At 34.2% G+C, this 26,765-nt stretch overlaps 2 long non-coding RNA genes across 2 annotated transcripts; one reads left to right on the forward strand and one right to left on the reverse strand.

Moving 5' to 3' along the window:
* Nucleotides 1-11,491: 11,491 nt before the first annotated feature.
* On the reverse strand, nucleotides 11,492-12,862 carry LOC139784913 (uncharacterized). The gene is made up of 2 exons (XR_011721719.1): nucleotides 11,738-12,862; nucleotides 11,492-11,682 (listed from the first exon to the last, which is right to left on the reverse strand). It is a non-coding gene; the product is annotated as an uncharacterized lncRNA (long non-coding RNA).
* A 9,027-nt stretch (nucleotides 12,863-21,889) lies between these two features.
* On the forward strand, nucleotides 21,890-25,175 carry LOC139784912 (uncharacterized). The gene is made up of 3 exons (XR_011721718.1): nucleotides 21,890-22,966; nucleotides 23,074-23,169; nucleotides 25,098-25,175. It is a non-coding gene; the product is annotated as an uncharacterized lncRNA (long non-coding RNA).
* Nucleotides 25,176-26,765: the final 1,590 nt, after the last annotated feature.

Consider the following 26,765-nt stretch of genomic DNA (forward strand, 5'->3'; position numbering starts at 1 on the left):
ATTAAGTGGCGTACCCGCCGATTAAACCGTCTCCTACATACACCTCCCTCTAACACCATACTGGGAGTCGAATTCGCGGAACAACCCGAGTACGAAGCGTATTTCGCCGCGAATTCCGCGCGCAAGGCGGACGAAAAACTCAGTGTTAACCGCAAACACCGGCACGCGAGTGTTAACGATTCCTCAACATACATTCCACTCTCGAAAGAGGAATCCCGAACGAACTACCGTGCGCTTAAAAGGGAGTCTCACCCGAGTTGTCAAGTGAACCTCGAAAGCCGCCCGTACCGGTTGACCTGCATTACGGATGAATCTGACCACCTCCCGTCGGAGGAACTGATTGAGCGCATCAGGAAGGACGACCCCCGCCGGAGCTACTACTCGCGACGCCGCGCGGAGATCCTGTATCTATACGGCGCCGCCACACCTGAGCATTGGGGGACCGCGGACCACCCTCTAGAACTCGAGTAAAGGTAAGTGCCGACGCCCCTAAATTTAATTAACTGACATGAGTGAGCCCCCATTACGACCTGCTACCCGGCGACTCTCCCCCTTAGTCTCTCGAATCACGCGCCGGAATTGGTTATCCCGCGCGATCTGTGTATTTACGTTGGGTTATCAGAATCGGAATAGTAAACATTATCTCTGCGAATCGTGCTACCGCGACTTAACCGCGCAACAGCGCAGTCACTACGAACTCCTGATCCGACATTACATGCACATCGGTTTCCGGTACAGATTGGAAGAGTGCGACGCGTGTGACGTAATAATCGGCGAGATCCGGGAACCCTCGGGGTGTACCACGTGCTCGGAAATATACCTCGACGTGACGCGCTCGGTGACGCACGAGGGAGGGCAGCAACATTTAGATATAGAACCCACTATTATAGCCATCTCCCAAATCAGGCGTTAAGCTCGAGAACGCTATTACCAGTATTCCACGGTCGGTAAATCGAGAACGCTATTACCAGTATTCCACGGTCGGTAATTTGAAAACACTATTACCAATATTCCACGGTCGATAAATTGAAAACGCTATTACCAACATTCCACGGTCGGTAAATCGAGAACGCTATTACCAACATCCCACGGTCGGTAAATCGAGAACGATATTACCAACATTCCACGGTCGGTAAATTAAAAACGCTATTACCAACATTCACACGGTAGGTAAATCAAAAACCGCCCTTACCGACACCCTACGGTCAATAAAGAGATGATCATTGTTATCAATGCACGCTGTTACTGATGTGCCCCAGGCACCCGGTCAGTCGTCGCCCTCCGGGAGTAATATCCCCCCCCTAGTCCGCTCAAAGTTTGGTTAATGAACGGGATTTGTGAATACACGTTGTTCTTCCTAAATAAAACTACCGATACGATTATTTGTGAGGATTGCCTACTTAACAATCACCAAGCCACGCGATCAGAATTCGAAGGCACCCTCTGGCACTACGTACAGTACGGTCCGCGGACGGAATTTAATACGTGTTCCGCCTGCAACAAAACCTTGGCCGACTACCGCCCCGCGCTCGAGTGCCACTATTGTACCGAAGTCGAAGAGATATTCGAACGGTACCTTTTAACATCACGCGAAGAACCGCATAACCAAGCTTCCCCAGTAAGAATTCGAATTGGAGCGACTCGTTGGTAACGGGCCCGGATAGCGAATTACCCCGGTCGCGGGTATCCCCGGGTAGAGCCCCTCGGCTTAGCGACCCGACAAAGCGACCTGCTCCCGTCAGAGATCCGAGTACCGCGCCGCGGCCGCGATCCTTTGGGACGTGACAGTAGTGTTTTATTTTATTCAGTTTAGCAGTTAATGAAGTTATTCTTGATCGTATTTCGCAGTGTGAATTGTGATCACCGCATTGTTGTAATATCGAGTCTAGTTGTTGCTCAAGTTTGACTGACGTGTCCTTAATATCGCGTAAGTCGATGTAGATTATCATTTTCCAAGAATTTTCAGATGTACGCATCTGTCCAACGTCCTCGAAAAATATTCCAGGATTATCTTTTAAACCAGTAATTGTGTACTCTTTTTCCTTCATCCCTGATCTGCAATCCGAGCAGGTTTAGTTCGATCCGTATGTATAATTTTAGTCCTATTTTGCGCAATTAGTATCTTAATATTATTCTTTTCTAAAATTTCTATGACTTGGTATGGTCCTGTATATTCGTCATCAAACTTATTTTTCTTTTTAGGTTTTAATACATATACAAAATCTCCTGCTGTATACGCCTGCGTTTTTAATTTCCTATCGTAATAATGTTTGTAACGTGTTTTAGCTAATCCTAAATTTGATACGGCTAATTTTCTTAAATCGGTTAGTTTATCAATTAGTTCGCTTACATAGTCGTCGTATGTTTCTACCGAATCGTCTATTTTTATTTCAGAAGGTAGTCGCGCAGTTTTACCGAACACCAACTCATAGGGTGTAAATTTCGTACCTTCGTGCACACTAGTATTATATGAAAACATGGCATGCTCGAGCCAATTATCCCAGTCGCGTTCATCTGAGATATAATGTTTTAAATATTCAGTTAGCACGTGATGACTTCTTTCTAATGAACCATTGGATTGAGGATGAAAAGCAGATGTACAATATTGTTTTATTTTGAAGTATTTTGCAAATTTCTTCATCATTGAACTGGTAAAATTTGAACCTTGGTCCGTCAAAATTGCTTTGGGACTTCCAAATTGACAAATAAATCTACGGGTAAATGCTTTTGCAATTTCTTCCGAATTTGCTTGTACGAGAGGTACGGCAATCGAATATTTCGTCAATTGATCCTGTATCGTCAATATATATTCATTACCATTGTCAGTAATAGGTAATGGTCCTACTATATCCATTGCAACTTTATCGAATGCATCTACGGGAGTGTCGGTTATAATCATTGGTTGTTTAGTTTTAACGCGTACTAATTTTTTCTTTTGACAGCTACTACAGGTTTGGATAAATTTTTCGACTTGACTTTTCATATTTTCCCAAAAATATTTATGACGTATCCGCGCCACTGTCTTTGCAATTCCTTTATGTCCTCCGACACTGGATTCGTGGGATTCACGTATGATACGCGGTCTATCTTCGGGCTCGGGTATGCACACTTGGCCCTTACATACTGTAATTCGAATGTCTGTATTCATAAATGTGAGCCTTATAATATTGCGGATTTTGAACCATGGGATTCCTATATTGTTACTGCTTTCGGATATACTTGCGTGAAGAATGTTTAATCGTATCATTTCATTTTTCAATTCTTTGAATCCTTGTACTATGTGTTTTTCTTGAATTTGATCATTTAATTCTTCTTTGATTATTATTCCAAAATTTTTCTTGTTATTATTTTCCGTCATTAATACATGTCCTATTATTCCTTTAAAATTTTTCGGTGCCTGACATATTAATAAGAATTCATCTATTTCATCTACCGGGTCTCCTTTAGTATCTATAAAATATATTATATTATCATTTCTCATCCATATGTGATCTCGGGAATCTACGAGATTAACGGGTATGGTTTCCAATTCACGTATTCTTAGTTTTGACAATTCTTTCGACGGTGTTTTTTCTTTTAAACTTACTTCCTTTATATTAGGTTTTTTATTTACTTTCTTGCTAATTCTTTTATTCGGGGATCTTTTGTTTGGTGATCTTTTATTAGGAGTAACGTTTTTTATTCTTTCAGGTTTTTTATTAATTATCGGTAAAGGTTTAGGAACTGCTTTATACGAAGGAGGTGAAAATATTCTATTCATACGACTTTCGTCTGTTGAGTCGTCGCTTGGTGTCTTTTGTTCACGATATTCTAATGGTCTTTCATTTATTTCATACTCCATTTCGTTATCGGTATCTACTTTCATTTCTTCTAATTCTCGTTTATTTAATGGTATATTTTCTTCTAATATTTCGATAGCATCATCTGGTAATTTCTGTGATTTTTTATTGTCTTTAATCTTTGACTTTGGCATTGTTTGTATTTGTGAGGATGGTTTATGAACATTTGCCTTTATTTCGATATTGGTATGTGCTTGTTGATGATCGCTAGATTGTGGCGCTATATCCATAGCTTCATCTTCTGATTCTTTTTGTTGTTCATGCATTTCTTTTTTGTCATCAAATTTTTTATTATTGATTCGTTTTTTCGGGACACCTGTTGTGTGACTTTCGCTTGGTCTCTTGCGTGAAGCGCATGCGTCGTCCGGAGCGTTTATTTCCTGCGGCATCTCACTGGCGGCGTTGTCATCGCTGAGGCGCTTTTGCGGGCCGCGCCCTTCAGCCTCATTCACTTGTCCTTCAGCTTCATTCACATGTTGTGTTATGTCTTCATTAATGTTGTGGGATTCGTCAATCTCCTCTGGACTAGAATCTTTACGATGCTTCTTTGTTCTTTTATGTTTTCGTTTTCTACGTTTTACATGAGCGGAAGAGCTACTTTCATGTTTCTTTTTTCACCTTTTTGACATATTTCTGAATCGTCGGTATCGTAATCGGTTTCATAATAATATGAAACTGTTCCACTGTCACTGCTACTGTCAAAAGCTTTTAAAAATTTACTTTTCGGTGATATTTCTTTTTCGCTATCTGAATCTATATAAGGAGATAATTCGTCAGGTCTGTTCTTTTTATGTGGCGCTGGATTTCCTGATCCTTCGCTTTCCCATGCTCTTTTGAAACTTGGGTGGAATGTTTTTTGTTTTTTATGTTCTTGTTCCATGGAAGCTTCGCTTGAAGATGATAATGCTCGTTTCGCGTGTAAAGGATATACGTGTTTAATTTCTTCAGTAGGATTTCTAGATAAGGCGTCGGCGTTTTTATTCCTTTTTCCTGGTTTATATTTTATTTGATAATCGTATTCCGCTAATTTTAGTCTCCATCTCATTAATCTTGACGTAGGATCTGATACTGAATTTAACCATTCTAACGGTTTATGATCCATTACTAATGTGAATTTATGTCCATATACATAAGGTCGAAAATGTTTTACGGCATATACCAAAGCTAATAATTGTCTTTCCGTAGGTGAGTATCTTGTTTCTGCATCATTCAAAACTCTTGACGCATAGGCGATAGGCAAATCGCTTCCTATTTTACCTTGACTTAATATTGCACCAATGGCGTATCCTGATGCGTCTGTGGTTATAATAAATGGTTCGTTGAAATTAGGATATTGTAAAATTGGTTCCGAACATAAAGCATGTCTTAATTTATCGAATGCTTCTTGCTGTTCTTGTTTCCATTCGAATGCAATGGTCTGCTTCGTTAGGTCAGAAAGAGGTTTGGCGATTTTCGAAAAGTTTTCTATAAATCTTTGGTAATATCCTGCAAGACCGAGAAATTGCTTAATATTTTTTCGTGTTTTCGGTGTCGGAAAATTCTTCACGGCACTTACCTTTTTTGGATCGGGGCGTACACCATTTTCGGTTATCACGTGTCCAAGATAAGCTACTTCTTTCTTTAAAAATTCGCATTTATCAGGTTGTAAAAATAGATTTGCTTCCTCTAGTCGTTTCATTAGTCGTTGGAATTTAATCTCGTGCTCCTCAAGCGATCTGGCATATATTACAATATCGTCGAGGTATACGAATAATTCAATTCCTTGCAATCCCGTTAATACTGGGTCCATTAGTCTTTGAAAAGTAGCGGGAGCGTTTTTTAATCCAAACGGCATGCGGTTATATTCGAAATGTCCGTACGGTGTTGAAAACGCAGTTTTATGCTTATCAGTCTTGTCCATTAATATCTGGTGAAATCCAGAGGCTAGATCAAATACTGAAAAATATTTCGCGCTGCCAAGCTGATCAAGTATATCGACAATATTGGGCAGTGGATATGCATCACCGATCATTTTTTCATTAAGCGCTCGAAAATTTATTACGAGACGCCATTTTTTATTACCTTTAGAATCATCCTTTTTTGGTACAATCCACAAAGGAGAATTATAAGGCGAGTTTGACGGCTCTATAACACCTTTTGCTAACATTTCGTCAACCTGTCGTTGTATCTCTTCTTTATGAACTTGAGGATATCGATATTGTTTAACGTTGATTGGTCTGTCGTCAGTGGTAAATATTCGATGCTTTGATACGCTGGTTGAGCCTAGCGGTTCTCCTGACAAATGAAATCGTTCCGCATAATTTGTTACTAGTCTAGTGACACTAGTTTTTTCTTCCGCATTTAAATGATCGAGTCGCAACAACTCTAATATTTTATCAATTCGCGTTTTATTACTTACCGCTTCTTCCTCTGTATTATCTGTATTTGTTTCCTCGTTTTTTAATTCTTTGAATGGATATATTTTTACAGTTGGGAACGCTAATTCTATGTCTTCGTCCGATGAGTTAATAACATATAGATGTGCTATCCCATCACGATTTGAGACAACGGCGTTACCTAAGTACACCTGCGGTCCGGCATCTAGTTTTGGAATATATCCGTATTTAATTTCTGGATTGGCTACATGAACAAATATTTGTTTTCGCGTTCTAGCGGGAATAGTAACGATTTCGTCGTTATGGAAATAGTACGGTACTCCGTTTACAACCAGACAAGCCCTCGGGTAGTCAATAGTTGCTTTTTGATTTTTGAAGAATTCCGTGCCTAGTATTCCGTCTGGCTTAATTGGAAAATCATTAGGGACTACATGAAACCATGCATCAGCATCGAGAATGCGTAATTTAGCTACGCCTATCGTGCGAGTTCGTCCTTTAGTTATTCCACTAAGTTCGAATACTATTTTCTTATCAATGGGCACATTCTCATGGAGCGAATTCTCCTTTATCAAATTTATATCGGATCCCGTATCTATCATGAAGCTAGCGCGTCCGTCGAGAAGATTTTTGCTTGGTAGGACTACAGAAGGTTTACCGATAATTTTGTTACAGATTTTTATACTTGCGTTCCCTCTTGGGATTCCTCCGGATTGATTAAGCGCACTCGCGGGCGTTCGTTCAGCGCTGCGCCTGTTCGCTGGGCCCGATCTCGGTTTCCCGGATTCTCTTGGGCTCTATCTCGTCGCACATTTTCTATTGCTCGATTTTCTCTACTAAAATTTTGATTTCCTTGGTTCCGCAAATTATTATTGTATTGTCTCTTTCGACATTGCTCAAGACTGTGACCAGGAATCTTACAGTAACGACAAATTAAACCCACGTTTCGCGGTGTGGCTTGATTTAGGCGATTAAAACGATTATTATTATTAAAATTCATATTTCGCGTAGCAGCATTAAATAAAGTGTTTCGGGTGGTATTCGGAAATGGATTTCGATTTAAGATTCGCGGTTGCTGTTGTAAAGCTCTACACTCCGCACGCGTATGTCCAGAATTTTTGCAGTACGAACATACCTTTGGTTGCCATTGTACGTGAGATACTTGGGCAAGCGGATTAATAGTGCTGCATGAATAAGTATCATGACCATATCCAAGACAATTATTACATCGAATTGATTGCATGAGGCCTTCCGTTATTCTCATACGTTGCGCGTGGTCCTGATATTCCGTTTCAGCTTTTATTGCGGATTCTATCGCAGTGTTTAAGGTAATTGGATCGCGTGGATTTATTCTCGTAAAAATATCATTTTTCAAACCAGTCAGGAAGTTTCTTACGGCATTACCTTCAGCAGAATTTAAAAATTGTATTGCTTGAGCTGGGTTTTCAGTTTGGTAACAAGATTTTAATTGTTGCAAGATCATTGACACTCGGCTACCGTAATCGACTACTGATTCGTCAGGATGTTGAGTTACTTTAGCAAGTTCTCCATGCAATTGTGACGAAGAATAAACAGGTGCAAATCTAGTTCTTAAGACTGCCAATAAAGATTCTATATCATTATATTCTCCACTCAATGCTACCCTCAATGCAGGTCCAACTAATTTATTCTTTATCATTTGAACAAGTCCATATTCCGCGGTAGGAGAAATCATGTTTTTAGCGTGCATGCAACTGTTAGTGAATTGTAAAACTGGCATATTTTTTCCATCGAACGGGAGAATTGTCTCGGCTGCATCTCGCAAACTTATATACGGCGCATTTACAGCTCTACGATTCGCGTTTGTGTCTTCGATAATAATTCCGCCTATTTGTCTAGTTAAGTCGTTCATTTCGTCGACAGCCATTTTTATTTCTTGTTATTGAATATTTATTTATTGAAGAGTATATAATAGTAAGGCTTGCAATATTAATAAGATCGCACTTACATGTATCGCATGGTAAAAAGAAGAAAGGTGAGAGTTATGTATAACTCCATGAACCTTGTCCAAAGGATAAAGGACAGCCTTATCCCCGCAACTGCTTCTCCGGAAAGGATCCTTTTCTCTTTGTAGAGACAGGATACAGTAGAATGAATTCAGCAATCGGCTTCTTCTTCCGCTACTGGCTCGTTCTGCTTCCAGAGAATTGAAGTGTCATCCCAAGGGATGCTTCTCAGAGATGTCAGATGTCCAACTCCTTCAGCTATCCCACGGAGATCACCTTTTTGGCAATCCCACCGCTGCCACCAAAAATTTTCAGCCTGTGACGTCCTGGGTGATGCGACCAAGTCGATCCGGCAAGACGTCCTTTGCTGATGGGTTCTTCTTCGTGCTGGTTAAGGGAGTGAAATCCCAGGATAAGTAACTGCTCCTCATTGACGTAGACTGTGGTTCCTCGAAGTCAGGATATTGGGTAGGTAGTATTCAATAATCCATCCAACTCTTTCTTCAGATATTATTTAGGTTTCGAATATGATGTTTATTGAAGAATTTAGAATACAATTGGTTACTTATGGAAGAGCGGGGCAAGTATAAGATGTGATCTGGCTCTAAGCTTGCTCCATTCTCCGGCTGGAGGTACAAATTCACAAGCTTTTATACATTTCTGGAAATAGTAGTAGGGGTAGTCGATTCTTTGTTACGAATGAGTCATGGGGCGTTGTCTAGGTGTTGCCTAGCGATGTGAGTCTACTTCTACCTGTATGGCTCGCTTGCCAGCTTTCGAATTCATGGAAATAGTATTCGTGGAATGTGTCATAGGGCGTTTCTTTTACGGATGACTATATTTTACTCGCATGAGTCACTTAGTGACCTCGGTTATTTCTATTTCTTATTCTATCAGCGTTTTTGTAATGAGAGCGATACCTTCCTTATTATAGAATTTCATTATAAGGTTTTTATTGAAAGGAATATAAAAGTAATAATTCAATATAATAATTCAAATCTGAAATATGCAAATATATGTTAAATATTATTCAATTTACCTTTAGACATACTTTACATAGAATAGAATGTTCAATTATACAATTAAAATTATCAATAGCATGTCTAAAGTGTGAGATGTATTGCTCTCTTTGTCTTGCGGTTACTAAAGCATATGTATCTCTCCTTCTCTCTCTCCTATGTATCATACGATATTCGCATCTCGCTCAGATTCGTGTTTCTACACGTCGCATAATACGATTCTATCCTTTTCAGGTTTGTGAGTAACGCTTCGGCGCTCATCGCTCGTTAATAACATTAATTTCAAGTAGGTATATATTTGTTTATAACTATGTTAATGAAAGCGTTATTAGTGGTAGTGATAATCATTCTAATATTACGTTAGTGTTATTACGTGTAAGTAGAAACAGTTAGCATTCTCATGAGTACAACTGATCTTCGAAATTAAATTGTTCATATAACAATATCTTGTCATTTTTATATCTCACGAATGGTTAGGAATATGATAGTGGTGTATATGAAAGATTTTGTAGGACTTTTACTAAGGTATAATGTAACGTTGAAAGATCTTATTGTTAATATACGTGTTTGTTAATAACAATTTATTCGTTAAACAATTTGGCATCTTTTAATTCTTATTTTGATGTTGTTTAGGTTTGACTTAATTACGCGGTTTCGATTCTATGATGGAGTTATTTGTTTTTTGTATCATTTATTTTATTGTTATAAATATTTTGTGAATAAACAATTGGAGAAATAAAAGTTATTACTGTTTCTTGTAGGTGTACTGATGCAGAATATTCGTGCGTGGTTGAACTGAGTGTTTACCAGAACGGATTTTATTGTTATACAAGCAGTTCGATCTGCGTTGCCAGATTGGGGAAAAAAACTATCTTTTCTCGTTGTATTTTGTCATCCGACTGTACCTTCCTTTGGAATTTTCTGTAGGCTTTATTAATAGAGTAACGAGGTTTTCCTTTATATAAAAATTGTTGGGCATGATCTGGAGTATGGTTTAAAATTACTTATTAACATGATTAATTATTTGTTTATTATTGTTTATAATAATATCTCTTGGGAATGATAATAAAGTAATTATTATTTTAATGTGATAATGTTCTTTAAACATTGGGGAATATGTTTTTATAATTATTTTATCTCCATCTATTTGTCCTTATTTTAATTTTAATTTATTACGATTCTATATGACTGTCCTTGTCCTCATGTGCATTGTGGTATAAGTCTGTCTCTCTCAGATTCAAGAGGGGAATGTTCAATTTTCAATCTCGTTTATTAATTTAATTAATTTAGATACAAAGTCGGGGTTAACGATATTGATGTTTAGGGATACTGAGGAATCCATTTTTATCATAATAATCAAATGTCAAAATTTTCGCTTGGAAATGAAATTTGTCAGGTCCAAAACGTATAAAAGACTAAGAATATTAATGTAAAAGTGGTTTGGTCCTTCTAAGTTTAAATGGTAAGAAATTCAAAATGGCGGACATAAAACTTTAAAATTTCATAACTCGAAAACGGTAAGAGATAGAGAGATGGGGTTTCTTTTGTTGTATTTGAATAATATAGGCCTTTATTTTAAGGTTTAGAATTTTCGTATTTTATGGATTTCTGTAATTTTTATTTATATCTCGAAATTGGGAAGAGATACTAAGTGATAATCATCGTGGGGTTACTTGACATTCTCTGCTGAGTAACTATGATAGTTTTATTATTTATTTTTAATATTAATTTTATAGTAAATTTTATTGTTAATTAGTTTATTTTAAAAGATACGAGAATGCCTTATAGACATTAGTTATTTGACTTTTCATAATGGTTATAATGGTCATATTAGTTAGGTCTGTTAATGACATATTTTAATTGTTTATAAAAATGATGTTTGGAAAACATTATTTAAGTAGTTATTATTTTGATGCGGTAATATTCTCCAAGAGTAAAGGGTTAGGTTCTCATGATAGGTTTGTCTCTAATTAATTAATTTATATTTTATTTCGATTTTATTAATTTATTCATATAGAACATACATTTATTTCCGTTAGATCCATGAGTTAAACTGAATTTATATTGCATAAAGGATCTTATAAAGTTCATATGAGCAATGAATAGCAGTTTTTAATTAGCTTAGTGACTCTAGGGAATTTTAATAAGTAATTGTCCAAAAGTTCATATGTGTAAATGGAGCTTAAACTTGTGAAAGTGACTTAAGGTGGTCATTAGCTGTTTTGTGAACGCGCATATTATGTGTCAGCTGCTTGGTACAGTGTTGTGACGTTAACGAAGTGATATTATATTTATTAATTATTTTCAGGTTACACAGCAGTTGAAAGAAAAATTTATGCAGCGAAAATCTACCGGTGATGTGTCGTGGTGTGTCGCGGGACGTGACAATACCACGTATACCAAGGCTGGTGATCAGCGTCGATGATCCGAGAGGAGACGATGGAGAATGGGCACCCCGGTCGAGAATCTGAAAAGGGGATTGTTTAAACAAATTAGTTGACCATACACTCACAAATACTTACCTTCTCGGTGGATTGAGGACAAACCGAGTGGCGACCGATGACTTAGGGTGCATTCGGGGAGACGCTATTAACGCTATAAACGCAAACGCTATGAACTTCGTTCGAGGAGCCAATAGCGCGATAGCGATAGCGCGCTTCCCGAACGCAGCCTAAGTGCCAATAGCATTTCGTGCCTCACCTCGAAAATAATAGCGAAAATAGCGCGAGTGATGACGTCACGCTGCCTTTACAGTGACGTCATCATCGTATATCACAGCGCCACAAAGCGTCTCCTCGAACAGTTTTGGACGATAATTGTGCTAATAGCGTGCTCCCCGAATGCACCCTTAGAGGGCATAAAAGAGCGTTCCGTGACCCAATGTTATACCGTTCGGTTACAACCTATTATAAGAACATAATCCTTTACTCTTAAAGAACATTACCACATCAAAGTAACAATTGCTTTATTAGAGTTTTCCCAACTGATTATTGTAAATAATTAAAATACAATATCAACAGACCTAACTAATATGATTATTAGAACCATCGTGAAAGGTCAAATAACTAATGTTTATAAAGTATTCTCATATCTCTCAAAATAATCTAATTAACAATAAAATTTATGATAAAATTAATATTAAAGATAAACAATAAAACTACCACAGTAACTCAGCAGAGCATGTCAAGTAATCCCACAAAAATCTTCACTTCATATCTCTTCTCAATTTCGAGATATAAATAAAACTTACGGAAATCCATAAAATACGAAAATTCTAAACACCCTAAAATAAAGCCCTCGACCACCTGATTACAACAAAAGAAACCCCATCTCTCTATCTCTTACCGTTTTCGAGTTATGAATTTTTAAAGTTTCATGTCCGCCATTTTGAATTTCTTACCATTTAAACTTAGGAAGACCAAATCACTTTTACATTAATATTCTTGATCTTCTATACATTTTGGACCTAACAAATTTCATTTTCAAGCGAAAATTTTGACATCTAAATATTATGCTAAAAATGGAATCCTTGATGTCCCTAAACCCCAATACCGTTAACCCCGATTTTCTATCTAAACTAATTAAATTAATAAACGTTGAAAATTGGATATTCGCTTTGCGAATCCGAGAGAGACAGACTCATGCCATGTCACGTCTCGCGACACACCACTTGTAGATTTCCGCCGAATAAAATTTTTCTTTTCTCTACCTAACCCTTGCTGCACAGGATCTGAAAACAATTAATAAATATAATAGCATCCTTTAACTGAACCGTCACAACACTAAGCAGCTGACACATAATGTACGCATTCATAAAACAGCTAATGACTACCTTAAGTCACTTTCACAAGCTTAAGTTCCATTTACATTTATGTAACACACTATAAACTTTTGGACAATTACTTATTAAAATTTCCTAGAGTCACCAAAGCTAATTAAAAGTTGCTATTCATTGCTTATACAGATCTTACAAGATCCTTTATGCAATATAAATTCAGTTTAACTAGTGGATCTAACGGAAATAAATGTATGTTCTATACGAATAAATTAATAAAATCGAAATAAGATATAAATCAATTAATTAAAGGCAAACCTATTATAAGAACGTAATCCTTTACTCTTAAAGAACATTACCACATCAAAGTAATAATTGCTTTATTAGAATTTTTCCAACATGATTATTATAAATAATTAAATTATGATATTAACAGACCTAACTAATATGACTATCAGAACCGTTATGGAAGGTCAAATAACTAATGTTTATAAATTATTCTCATATCTCTCAAAATAAACTAATTAACAATAAAATTTATTATAAAATCAATATTAAAGACAAATAATAAAACTATCACAGTCACTTAGCAGAGCATGTCAAATAATCCCACAATAATTATCACTTCATATCTTTTCTCAATTTCGAGATATAAATAAAAATTACAGAAATCCATAAAACACTAAAGTTCTGAACACCCTAAAATAAAGCCTTCAATTACCTGAATACAACAAAAGAAACCCCATTTCTCTATCTCTTACCGTTTTCGAGTTATGAATTTTTAAAGTTTCATGTCCGCCATTTTGAATTTCTTACCATTTAAACTTAGAAAGACCAAATCACTTTTACATTAATATTCTTAGTCTTTTATACATTTTGGCCCTAGCAAATTTCATTTTCAAGCAAAAATTTTGACATCTAAATATTATGCTAAAAATGGAATCCTCATTGTCCCTAAACCCCAATAGCGTTAACTCCGATTTTCTATCTAAACTAATTAAATTAATAAACGTTGAAAATTGGATATTCGCTTCGCGAACCCGAGAGAGACAGACCCATGCCACGATACACATGAAAAACAAGGACAGACATGTGAACTCACAATTGAAAAATTAAAATAAAATTGAAGACAAATAGATGGAGATAAAATAATTATAGGAACATATTCCCCAATATTTAAAGAACACTATCGCATTAAAATAACAATTACTTTATCATTTTTCAAGAGACATTGTTATAAACAATAATAAACAAATAATTAACCACGTCAACAAATATTTTTAAGTTATATCCCAGGTCATGCACAACGACTTTTATACAAAGGAAAACCTTGCTACTCTATTAATAAAAGCTGTATATTACAGGCAAGTTTTAAAAGAAAATCACTTACAATTTTATTATTTACCCGAAATCCCGATGTGCTGGGATTAATCTGACGACGGATTCGTGTTCAGCGGGTCAAAATACATAAAGATAACCTAGTGAGGTATCCAGATCACACAACTTTTTTTATTTTGTGTGACAGTGCAGGTAATTTACTAGAAAAGCGGGAAAAGTTTTGTCCTACTAATCTTTACAAAGCCCGTTCTGGTAAATACGAATTTCGCTTGCACACATATACTCTGCATCAGCACACCTACAAAATAGTAATAATTTTTATTTCTCCAATTGTTTATTTACGAAATATTTATAACAATAAGATAAAGTATCATATAAAGGAAACAATTTCATTGCAGAATTAAAACCGCGTAATTAAAAAGAACCTAATAAAATCGATATGTAAATTAAAAAATGCCAAATTATTTAACAAATAAATTGTTATTAACAAACACGTATATTAACAACAAGGTTTTTCAATGATATATTATACCTTAGTAAAAGTCCTACAATATCTTTCTTATACCCTACTATCATATTCCTAACCATTCGCGAGATATAAACATAACAAAATATTATTATATAAACAATTTAATTTCATTGATCTGTCGTACTCATGAGAATGCTAATTGTTTCTACTTGCACACAATAATACTAACGTAATACTAAATCATTATTACTACTGCTAATAACACTTTCATTAACATAGTTGTAAACAAATATATATATATATATATATATATATATACTTACGAAATTAATGTTATAATCGAGTGTCCAGCGCCGAAGCGTTACTCACGAACCTGAAAAGGATAGAATTGTACTATGCGACGTGTAGAAACACGAATCCGAGCGAGATGCGAATATCGCATGATACATGGGAGAGAGAAAGAGAGGGATACATGTACCACAGTAGCCGTAAGACGAAGAGAGCAATACGTTTTATACTTTAGACACGCTATTAATGATATTAATTGTATAATCAAATATTCTATTTTATGTAAAGTATGTCTAAAAGTAAATTTAAACAATATTTAACATACATATGTATTTACATATTTTAAATTCAAATTATTAAAGATTTCTTGTATTTTTTGCAATAAAAATTATGATAAGATTCCATAATAAAGAAGGTATCGCTCTCATTATAAAAACGCTGTTAGAATAAGAAATAGAAATAGAACGAGGTCACTAAGTGACTCATGCGAGTAAAATCTAGTCATCCGTAAAATATAAAGCTGGCAAGCGAGCCTCACAAGCAGCAGTAGACTCATATTACTAGACAACGCCCTATGACACATTCCACGAATATTATTTCCATGAATTAGGAAGCTGGCAAGCGAGCCATATAGGTAGAAGTAGACTCGCACCGCTAGGCAACACCTAGACAACGCCCCATGACTCATTTGTATCGAAGAACGGACTACCCCTACTACTATTTCCAGAAATGTATAAAAGCCGTGAATCTGTACCTCCCGTCGGAGAATGGAGCAAGCCTAAAGCACGACCACATCTTATACTTGTCCCGTTCTTCCATAAATAACCAATTGTATTCTAAATTTTACAATAAACATCAGATTCGGAAGTTAAATAATACCTGAGGAAAGAGTTGAATGGATTACTGAATATTACCTACCTAATATCCTGACTTCGAGGAACCACAGTCTACATCGACGAGGACCAGTTACTTATCCTGGGATTTCACTCCCTTAACCAGCAAGAAGAAGAACCCATCAGCGAAGGACGTTTTGCCGGATCGACTTGGTCGCATCACCCAGGACGTCACAGCCACGATACACATGAAAGACAAGGACAGACGAGTGAACTCACAATTGAAAAATTAAAATAAAAATGAAAACGACCAGTTAAAGATAAAACAATTACAGAAACATACTCTCCAATATTTAAAGAACACTATCGCATTAAAATAACAATTACTTTATTAACATCTTTTAAGAACAATTGTTATAAACAATTAAAACAATATCATTACCCGTCCTAACTAACTAGATTATCAGAATCCTCTTAAAAAATCAATCAACTTTTGTATACAAAATATTTTCATACCTTTTAAAGGTCAGTTCATACCTTTTAATTACTTGCACACAGTAATACCAACGTAATATTAGAATCATTATTACTACTGCTAATAACACTTTCATTAACATAGTTATAAACAAATATATATATATACTTACGAAATTAATGTTATTATCGAGCGTCAAGCGCCGAAGCGTTACTCACAAACCTGAAAAGGATAGAATTGTATTATGCGACGTGTAGAAACACGAATCCGAGTGAGATGCGAATATCGCATGATACATAGGAGAGAGAAAGAGGGATACATAGGAGAGAGAAAGAGGGATACATGTACCAGTAATACATGTAGCCGTAAGACGAAGAGAGCAATACGTTTCATACTTTAGACATGCTATTAATGATATTAATTGTGTAATCAAATATTCTATTTTATGTAAAGTATGTCTAAAGGTAAATTTAAACAATATTTAACATAGGGGAGACCGGGGCTAAACAGTCCGTTTTTTTTCGATGCCGATTTTTAACAACAAAATAAATAATTGTAGTTAAATGTGGTATACCACTGTAAAGAGTGAACCTTTAGCTACAAAATTTATATAGGAAATTTTTGTCTACGTCGCTTTGTTTAACCGGTATAGAGCAAAAACGACAACGGTGGAAAAATTGAAATCTCAAAAATGCCGGGGTATAACAGTCTGCACTGCATTTTCAATACATATACGTACATCTAATCCTAAAAAATAATAGGATACATGCAATAATTGTTTTTTAAGAGAAAAATATAAAAATTTATTTAAAATTTTTATGCGAAACATTATTAAAAAATAGTTACGAGGGTTCCTCTTTCCGCAGAAGTCACTTGCCCGACTTGTTTCACTCCTCGACGTCCGATGACTCTATTCGGTGTCTGAACGGTTGTAATTCCCGTCTCATCCATATTCCATATGCAGTGAGCCCGAAAATGCCTTGGAAATGCACCCGGACTGCTTACTGACCGATTAGCCCCAAACACAAGTTTCAGGTTTGATCACCCACGAAATATTAGACATCAACGATAATGAAAAAACTACACTGGATTCGTGTTCAGCATGCATTACTCTTTATAATCACGTATCTCGAGATTTGGAGAGCAAATATTATTGCAGATATTACAAAATTTCCACGCGCAGAAAATGTAACTTTCACCTTTCAAAAACACGTTTGCCCTCGTAAAAATCATAACACGGCAGGTAACCTGCCGAAACTCCGTTGGTCACATGGGTACTATAAGCAGCGTTTACAATGTTAATAGCGAGTTCGCACAATATACAGGTTCCGAGATATTTGATTAGACGTATTTACCCCGTAGACGTTTGAGCCCCGGTCTCCCCTACATATGTATTTACATATTTTAAATTCAAATTATTAAAGATTTCTTGTATTCTTTGCAATAAAAATCATGATAAGATTCCATAATAAAAAAGGTATCGCTCTCGTTATAAAAACGCTGTCAGAATAAGAAATAGAAATAGAACAAGGTCACTACACTTAGTGACCTCGTAGCTAAAGGTTCACTCTTTACAGTGATATACCACATTTAACTACAATTATTTATTTTGTTGTTAAAAATCGGCACCGAAAAAAAACTAACGGTCTAGCCCCGGTCTCCCCTATGTCAAAAGGTAAATTAAACAATATTTAACATATACATATATATATTTGCATATTTTAAAATTCAAATTATTAAAGATTTCTTATATTCTTTGCAATAAAAATCGTAATAAAATTTCAGGATAAAGAAGGTATCGCTCTCGTTATGAAAACGTTGTTAGAATAAGAAATAGAAATAAAATGAGGTCACTAAGTGACTCATGCGAGTAAAATCTAGTCATACGTAAAATAGAAAGCTGGCAAGCGAGCCCCACAAGAAAAAGTAGACTCATATTGCTAGACAACGCCTTACGACACATTCCACGAATGCTATTTCCATGAATTAGGAAGCTGGCAAGTGTTACATCCGCCCCCAACACACTTTCGGAAAATTTTAAACTTTTCACTATAGGTAGAAGTTACCATAACCAGAAGTTACCACTTACCGACAGTAGAAATTACTATAACCAGAAGTTACCACTTACCGACAGTAGAAGTTACCATAACTAGAAATTACCACCTATCGAAAGTAGAAGTTACCATAAGTAGAAGTTACCACTTACCATAAGTAGAAGTTACCACGTACTGAAAGTAGAAGTTACCATAAGCAAAGGTTACCACTTACCGACAGTACCTGCAAATTAAATCCCGCACCCGCACCCGCACCCGCACCCGCACCCGCACTCGCACCCGCACCCGCGCACGCACACACGCACACACACACACGCACGCACCCGCGCACATACACACACACACGCACCCGCGCACACACGCGCACCCGCACCCGCATCCGCGCACGCACACACGCACACACACACGCACGCACGCACACACACGCACACACACACACACGCACCCGCGCACACACACGCGCACACATACACCCGCACACATACACATGCACACACACACGCACACAAAACACTCTTTCTTCCCCCTTTTCCCTCTCCCCATCAAATCTTTCACCAGTACATTTTATGATATAGCATATATCTCATCCGAATTTCTGTAAATACACCACGTTTATGCTCAATTTTCAAGGTGTTCCCCAAGCACCACGAACTTTTTATTAGCTTTATCGTATTCAGGAGATCAAGATCTACAAAAAACACTATTTCTTTTACTTACACCTTTTTGGGCGAAATTCGTCCCTTTTTTAACATCCTCCTTTTTTGCACTTTATTTAACTTACCAAAATATATTTAAATCAGTTCTGTGACCGCATTTTGATGTTATACTTTTTCTCTTTCTTTGATGTTATACTTTTGCTCTTTCTTTAAATGTTTATTTCAATTTTCACAGATTTTCCGCTATTTTTCTCGATTATCTAAAAATCTAGACGTGATGGAGCAAAACGGTTTACGAATTCGAATTCAGTGACCCAAAATCTATAAGAAACACCTACTCTGATCCCAGTTGCTTTTCAAAAAAAATTTTTTGTGGTCCTGTGTAATTATAGGTAAAAATTGGGAGATATATTTTAAAATCTACTTATCATGGAAATATTTTAATAAAAATTAGCAGTTATATTAATATTTACCTTCAGGCAGTAATTCTGATGGCTGATAATGTAGATTAAAGCGTTCAAACATACGTAAAAAATGTTCTAAAGAAATATCACCATTCATAAGAGCACTTTGTCCTTCTTTAATTTGATTATCTCTCTTCTTATTATGTTGTGTGCGTGCACGTCTCACACGTATATTATTTTGCAAGCGAGAATAATCAAGTTCTTGGTTTGTTATGATTTCTGACAAGTGTTCTGTAACAAAAATTATCAATGTACATACAATGTGTATATGTAAAAATATAAAAGATTACTGTGTGAGGAAACTGTAAAAATATGTATATATTGCAGAAGAAACTTAAAAAATAGGTATATACCTAAAAACACCCATAGATTTGGATTACTTGTACCAACTTTTTGATTGGCAACATGGTGGAAACTTTCTACTAAATTATTTGTACGAACAGGACAATTGTGTACAGAAACTTTGGATGCTATAGGTAGCCAAGTGCCACGCAAATAAGCCATAAATAGTAATACATTTGGATACGTTGCAGAAACATCATCTGCAATATTTTGCATTATATTTAATGAATCCACAAATAAGGAGCTAGGTGCTAATGCCATAGACATGGCCATGGATAGCAATTCGCGAGGTGCACGATTTAGCTGTAGGCGTTGCCATTTTCTATAAAGTGCCTAAGACAGAAGAAAATATTTCTTATTAATATAATGCAACATTATTTACTTTTCTTTATTATACTAAATATACCTGTGAGTAGTGAAACCAACAACCATGAATAGAAGCAGCTGGAAATTGCTGACTCATTACAGTTATAGCTGCCTTTTCATAATCCGCCATAATAAATTTTAGATTTTCACTTAGACCAGGTGCAAGTGAAACAATTTTCTCCCACATTGCCTTATACAAAGAGGCAGAACGTACTTCACATAGCACAAAAACTACCGCTATACCCTATATTAATAAAATATAGTTTTAAAATTTATATGTTTATAAGTACAATTCAGATAAAGTCGCTAACGCAGCTCTTTGGTTGTTTACACTGAGCAATAAAGAAAAAAAAGTAATAAAAAAAGAATAAAGCAATTAAGGTAAAAGTATCAATTTCTAAACATATTTGTTCCTATTTCTGGATACTTCATAGTTTTAAGTTTGGAATAACAATAAAGTATATAATATCCTAAAAACTTAAAACAAAGCATGTGTCCATACTGTAAAAAGTTACAGAAACAATTCGCAAGACATTTGGAGTTTGTACATAAAAATGAAGAAGATGTCAAAAAATTTCATTTATTACCTAAAGGTGCAGTATATGTAGAAGATAGTTTAGAAGTTTTAATTATTTAAAATCAAACAAATAATAGGCTAATGAGAGTCAATACGGTTAACAGAGCGTGGATATCAGTAAAAACATATTTTCTTTAATCCATAATAAGTAAACGTTTTGGCTAACTTTTAGCCTTCCTCAGTACAATTTATTTCTACGATTCAATACTTAACGCCTTAAAAAATATTTCATGCTGGGCGTTAAGTATTGAATCGTAGAAATAAATTGTACTGAGGAAGGCTAAAAAGTTAGCCGCACGTTTACTTATTATGGATTAAAGAAAATGTTTTTACTGATATTCACGCTCTATTAACCGCGTTGACTCCCATTAGCCCATTACTTGTTTGATTTTGAATTTATCGGGAGTCTTGAGATTGTTTTTATTTTTGTTTTAATTATTTAGTCTTACTTATGTACTTTGTAATTTCAGGTAATTCAGAACGAAAGGAAATTATTACAATACTTAGACGAAGAGGAAATTTCATATACAACACTGATAGTAATTTGAATAAAGGAGATATGATTGTATGCCGTCGTCCGATGAAGTAGTTAAAAAGAAAAGCTATCGATTTTATTCCATGTGCAAAATGCAAAGGATTTTTTTCGAAGAACAACATTAGACATCATTTTAAAGTATGTACGAATAAGAAAGAAAATCATCAAAGAAATGTAAAAGTACTAGGGCGTACTGTGGCTTGCCGCATACACCATACTGCAAGCTCATTATTAAGAAAAGTAGTATTCCCAGTCATGAGGGAGGACACTATAACACTGCTTATTAGATATGACGAGCTCTTAATTGCTTATGGCAATAAAATGTGCTTAAAGTATAATTTACAACACCAACATGATATGATTAGAGCACGACTAAGATTACTCGGACGATTTCTTGCCTCCTTAAAAGAAATCGATAATACTGTGACCGATTTTACATCAATATATGATCCAAAAAGATATGATAACTGTATCAAAGTAGTACATAGTCTTGCAGAGTTTGATGATATAAATTATACATATAAAACACCGTCTAACGCATCAGCTTTGGGAACGTTGTTAAAACAAGTTGGCCAAATATTAAGGAGTATGTGCATTAAAAAGGAAGACGTTGACAGACAGACAATGTTAGAAAATTTTATAAAATTATTTGAAGAAGATTATCCTATAAGTGTAAACAAAGCTGTTCACGAAACTCAAGGACATCGAAATAGACAAAAACGTATCGTTTTACCAACTATAAATGATATCAAAATATTAAACACTTATCTCAGAGATGAACGTATAAAAGCTTTTAACACATTAAAAACAGATGGCTTTTCTATTAATGCATGGCGCATCTTAGCTGAAACAACATTATTATCCACCATGTTATTTAACAGAAGGCGTGCTGGTGAATTAGAGCGTCTATTAATTGAAAACTTGGCGAATCCTCTTGCAATTTCAAAAGAAGAAGCACCTGAACTATACAAATCATTATGCAAATATGTACGAATAGTTATACGTGGAAAACTAGCAAGAACAGTTCCTGTTTTACTACATGAAAACATATTACAATGTATGCAAATGATTATTAAATATCGTAAACAAGCCGGTGTTCGCGAACAAAATCCTTTCGTCTTTGGCATAAATACAATAGATAAGACCAGGCACAAATATCTAAGAGCATGTGTGTTAATGCGGAAATATTCTTCTGTCTCTGGAGCAAAACTACCATCTTCCTTACGAGGAACATTATTACGAAAGCACATAGCGACAGTGTGTATTACGCTCGATATATCTGAAAATCAAGTGAGTGATTTAGCTGACTTTATGGGTCACCATGAAAAAATACATAAATCACATTATAGGCAATCTGTAGCAACAAAAGATTTGGCTATATCGAAGTTACTTAAGTATGCTCAAGGAGAAGACACAACAGATGAAAGTGATGAAAAAAGTGAAAATAATGAATCAGACGAAGAAAATAGTACAGATTTAAACTCAAATACTCCAAAACAAAAGCAGCGACCTAAAAGATGTATTGGTAAAAGAAAAGATAAAGGACATACAACTACAACAAAAGGAAAGAAAATGAAACGTAAGTTAACATATAATCTTTTTATATAATATTTTTGTTAGCTATTGTTAGAATTAATATAAAAACTTCTTAAATTGACTTATTATATTAATTATTTATTGTTTCAGTACAACACTCTAATTATAAAACAAAACCACATCACGAAAGTGAAATTGAATCAGATAATGAATGTAACGTGGATTCCAATGCAAACAAGAGAAAAAGTACGTATTTTTTTCTGTTTATTATATTCATGTGTAAGATAAAACTTGTTTTACTTGTATAATTATGTGATGTAAAATATGCACAATTTTTAATAAAAATTAAAATATTCTTAAATTGAATTAAAATATAAAAAAATAATAAAAATTAAAAAAAATATTTTAATAAAAAGTTGTAAACTTTGAAAAGAAAAGCAAAATGATAAATATTGTCTTGGATAATATCTCAAATAGACCTCCGAAAAAATCATGTAAATGATGTCTTAAATGTTGTAAATAGAAACTTTTAGTTTTTAAGGATATTTATAGCTAAAGCCTCGTCCAGACTGAAATATTTGTCGCCGACAATGTATCCGGCAAAATTCAATTTTAAATCCAAGAAATTGTGGGATACATTTTTTGATAACATTTTGTCGGATACATTGTTGCACACAATGTTGCAAATATTAAATGCAACTTAAAAATGTAGGTAACATTAATGACAATATTACTTACAAATTCATTCTTGAGGCGGTAAAGATCAAAGAAATGTTGGCAACGAATGCATGTGAAACTTTTGTTGACATGGTCTGTAATCGCTACATTACGTTCAGTTGTTGAGTAATTAGTCTATACAGTTTTTTGTAAAGTTACTATTTTTATGGTAAAGTGGACACAAAATATTCTACTGTAAAACTTACAGAGCTTACAAAAATCTGTACTATAGAATTTCATATATCCTGACTATATTGATATTCTAAATTAATAAGTTGTAACCACTTGTCGTTTTAATATAAAGTACATATTATATCAATAACATTTAAAAAATGTGATAGCAAAAAGTAGTTGACACTATTTTCAGTTACGTTGTCGAATATATTACGTTGGATACAAATTAAGTAATGAATTTTCATTACTTGATTTGTATCCGATGGTGAAATGGTAGTTACTAAATTTTTGTCACCTACATTTGTTTGCTACATTTTTGTTATCTACAATGTTTCTTGGTTTAGACAAAGATTAGATCAAACAATTTTTTCAATATTAAATAAATAGTTTTTAACTGTTAATTGTATTTTTAAAAAGTAATTTGAATTATCAGTTTATTAAGAGACTCATAAAGTAAAAGAAATTTTATAAAAAAAGTGTTCATTGTTGCTATATTAAAAACTATTATATATTAAAATTTGATATTTACAAAGGTAAAGAAGTTCTCTACTCTTAAAAAAGCCGTATTAAATCAATAATCAAATTTATTGCCCCTTTTCCGTGACGTTAATTGGTATTCTCGTTGTGTATTATACTTCGTACTGCAAGAGTAAAGCGGGAGCACACACTTCTGCACAACGCATAATGCGTAAGCATAAGAAAATTTATTGGTCTATTTCCTTATAGGCACATGTGTATGGACCAATCAATTTTCTTATGCTTACGCATTATGCGTTGTGCAGAAGTGTGTGCTCCCCGCTTTAAAGCGGGGAACACACACTTCTGCATAATGGAACGCATAAGGAAATGAACCAACCAAATCCTTCATTTCTATCCCCACGATGAAAATGAAGGACTCCGATTGGTTCATTTTCTCATGTATAGTATTATGCATTATGCGTTATGCAGAAATGTGTGCTCCCCGCTTAAGTATCAGCGCAGGGATCGTATTTTGACAGCTCACAAACATCAGGTTATCGTAATTACGTGATTGATATTTATACTTGTTGTAAAAAGTAAAAAAATAAAAGTAGCTAAATAATTAAGTAGCGCGCGTCTGTGATGTCTAGTCTGTAATATAATTTGGTCAATTATAATCTATAAAACTTAAAGTGGTAATATGATCTTCAGAGGTTAAAATCATAAATTGATATTTTATCGCACATATTTACTTTTTCTTTATATTTTTATACAATGTTACATTTTTTTCTATAAGCTTGTTTAGAAAACTTATTTAATTGCAGTATCTCCTTTAGTTATATCGAAGTTACATAAATACACTCAAAAAGAAGGCATACCAGATAAAAGCAATGAAAGTAATCAAAATAATGGAAGTAACGAATCGAGCGAAGAAGAAAACAGCGAAGATTCAAACTCGTATACTTGTAATACTAAGTCAAAGCAAATATCAAAAAGAAAGCAGCGATCACATGATGAAAGCAAAGATGAAAGACATTCAACTATAAAAAGAAAGAAAAGAAAACGTAAGTTTACATCCTACAACGTTTTTATATGCATTATTTTTTTTTATTAATTGTGTTTCAAATTAACATAAGAACTTTTGAAACTAAAATATTATATTTATTATTGTTTCAGTACATTACAAAACAATACCAAATCACGAAAATGAAAACGAAACAGACAATGAATGTAATATGGTTTCCAGTACAAAAAAGAGGAAAAGTATGCATATTTTATATATTTATTATTCATATACATATACAAAATACATTTTTTAAATTGTATTTAAAACTGTAATATAAACTATACTGTTTTAAAAAGAAATTAAAATATTTTAGTTATGAATAGAAATAAAAAAATAAATAATCTATATTGTAATAAAAAGTTGTAAGGTTTGAAATAGAAAAATTAAATGGATAAAAAAAACTTCGGATTAAGCTCTGAAAAGATAACATAAATATTGTCTAAAAAAAATAGAAATTTTTACATTTATTAAGTATTTTTATAGCTAACACTAAACAATTTTTACAATATTATTACATGTTAAATAATTTTTAAATATTAAATACATTTTTTATTTTTAAAGAGCTATTTGAATTATCAGTTCATTGAATGATTTATAAAAGAGAACAATTTTAAAAGCGTATATTTTTGTTTTACCCTTAAAAAAGCGCATATTTTTGCTATCATAAAACCGATTTGATAATATTTATCAAAGTCTGTAAACATTAGTTGATTACATTCTACAAAAATTTAAATATAATAATATGATAATAATATGATCTTAATGTAAACTGATATTTTATCACACATCTGTATCTTTCTTACATATTTTATATATAGTCTGTTGTTTAAATAGATTTATATTCCATTTCACTCAAAGTTATTTTACCGTTTCTTTTCAAATATGTGACACTCTTTCTATAAGTTTATTATTTAAAAAAACTAAAGTAAAACAATATTTTAATTATATTTTAGTTTCTCCTTTTGGAATTAAAAGAAGAAGGACTATTAAAGTTCCATGGACAAACGATGAACGCAGAGCGGTTTTATCTTCATTTCCTAACGCTATAGAAAACTACAAACTAAATAGAAAACTACCATCTTTTCGTGAGATCAATAAAGCAAAACTGAAGTATCCAATATTAAAAAACCGTACCCCTGCACAAATAAAAATTTGGATATGTAACCAGGCAAAAAAATAATATGATGTTAACTTTGTTAAAAAAGCACTTTGTTAAAAAAGATTCCCAAAACTTGTTTATAAATGTTGTTATTTTGGATCAAAATACTTTTCCCTTAAGAGGAAAAATGAATATAATAGGTATGTTCATTTTTCATCTTGAGAGAAAAGTATTTTGATCTAAAATGACAAAATCTATAAACAAGTTTTGAGAATCTTTTTTAACAAAGTCGATAACTAAGCACAATTAGTTTTTCCCAGTATTCTA

The sequence above is a fragment of the Temnothorax nylanderi genome, unplaced genomic scaffold, assembly GCF_030848795.1.
Source record: "Temnothorax nylanderi isolate EJ_2023f unplaced genomic scaffold, tnyl_v1.0 TNYL_tig0704_pilon, whole genome shotgun sequence".
NCBI lineage: Eukaryota > Metazoa > Arthropoda > Insecta > Hymenoptera > Formicidae > Temnothorax > Temnothorax nylanderi.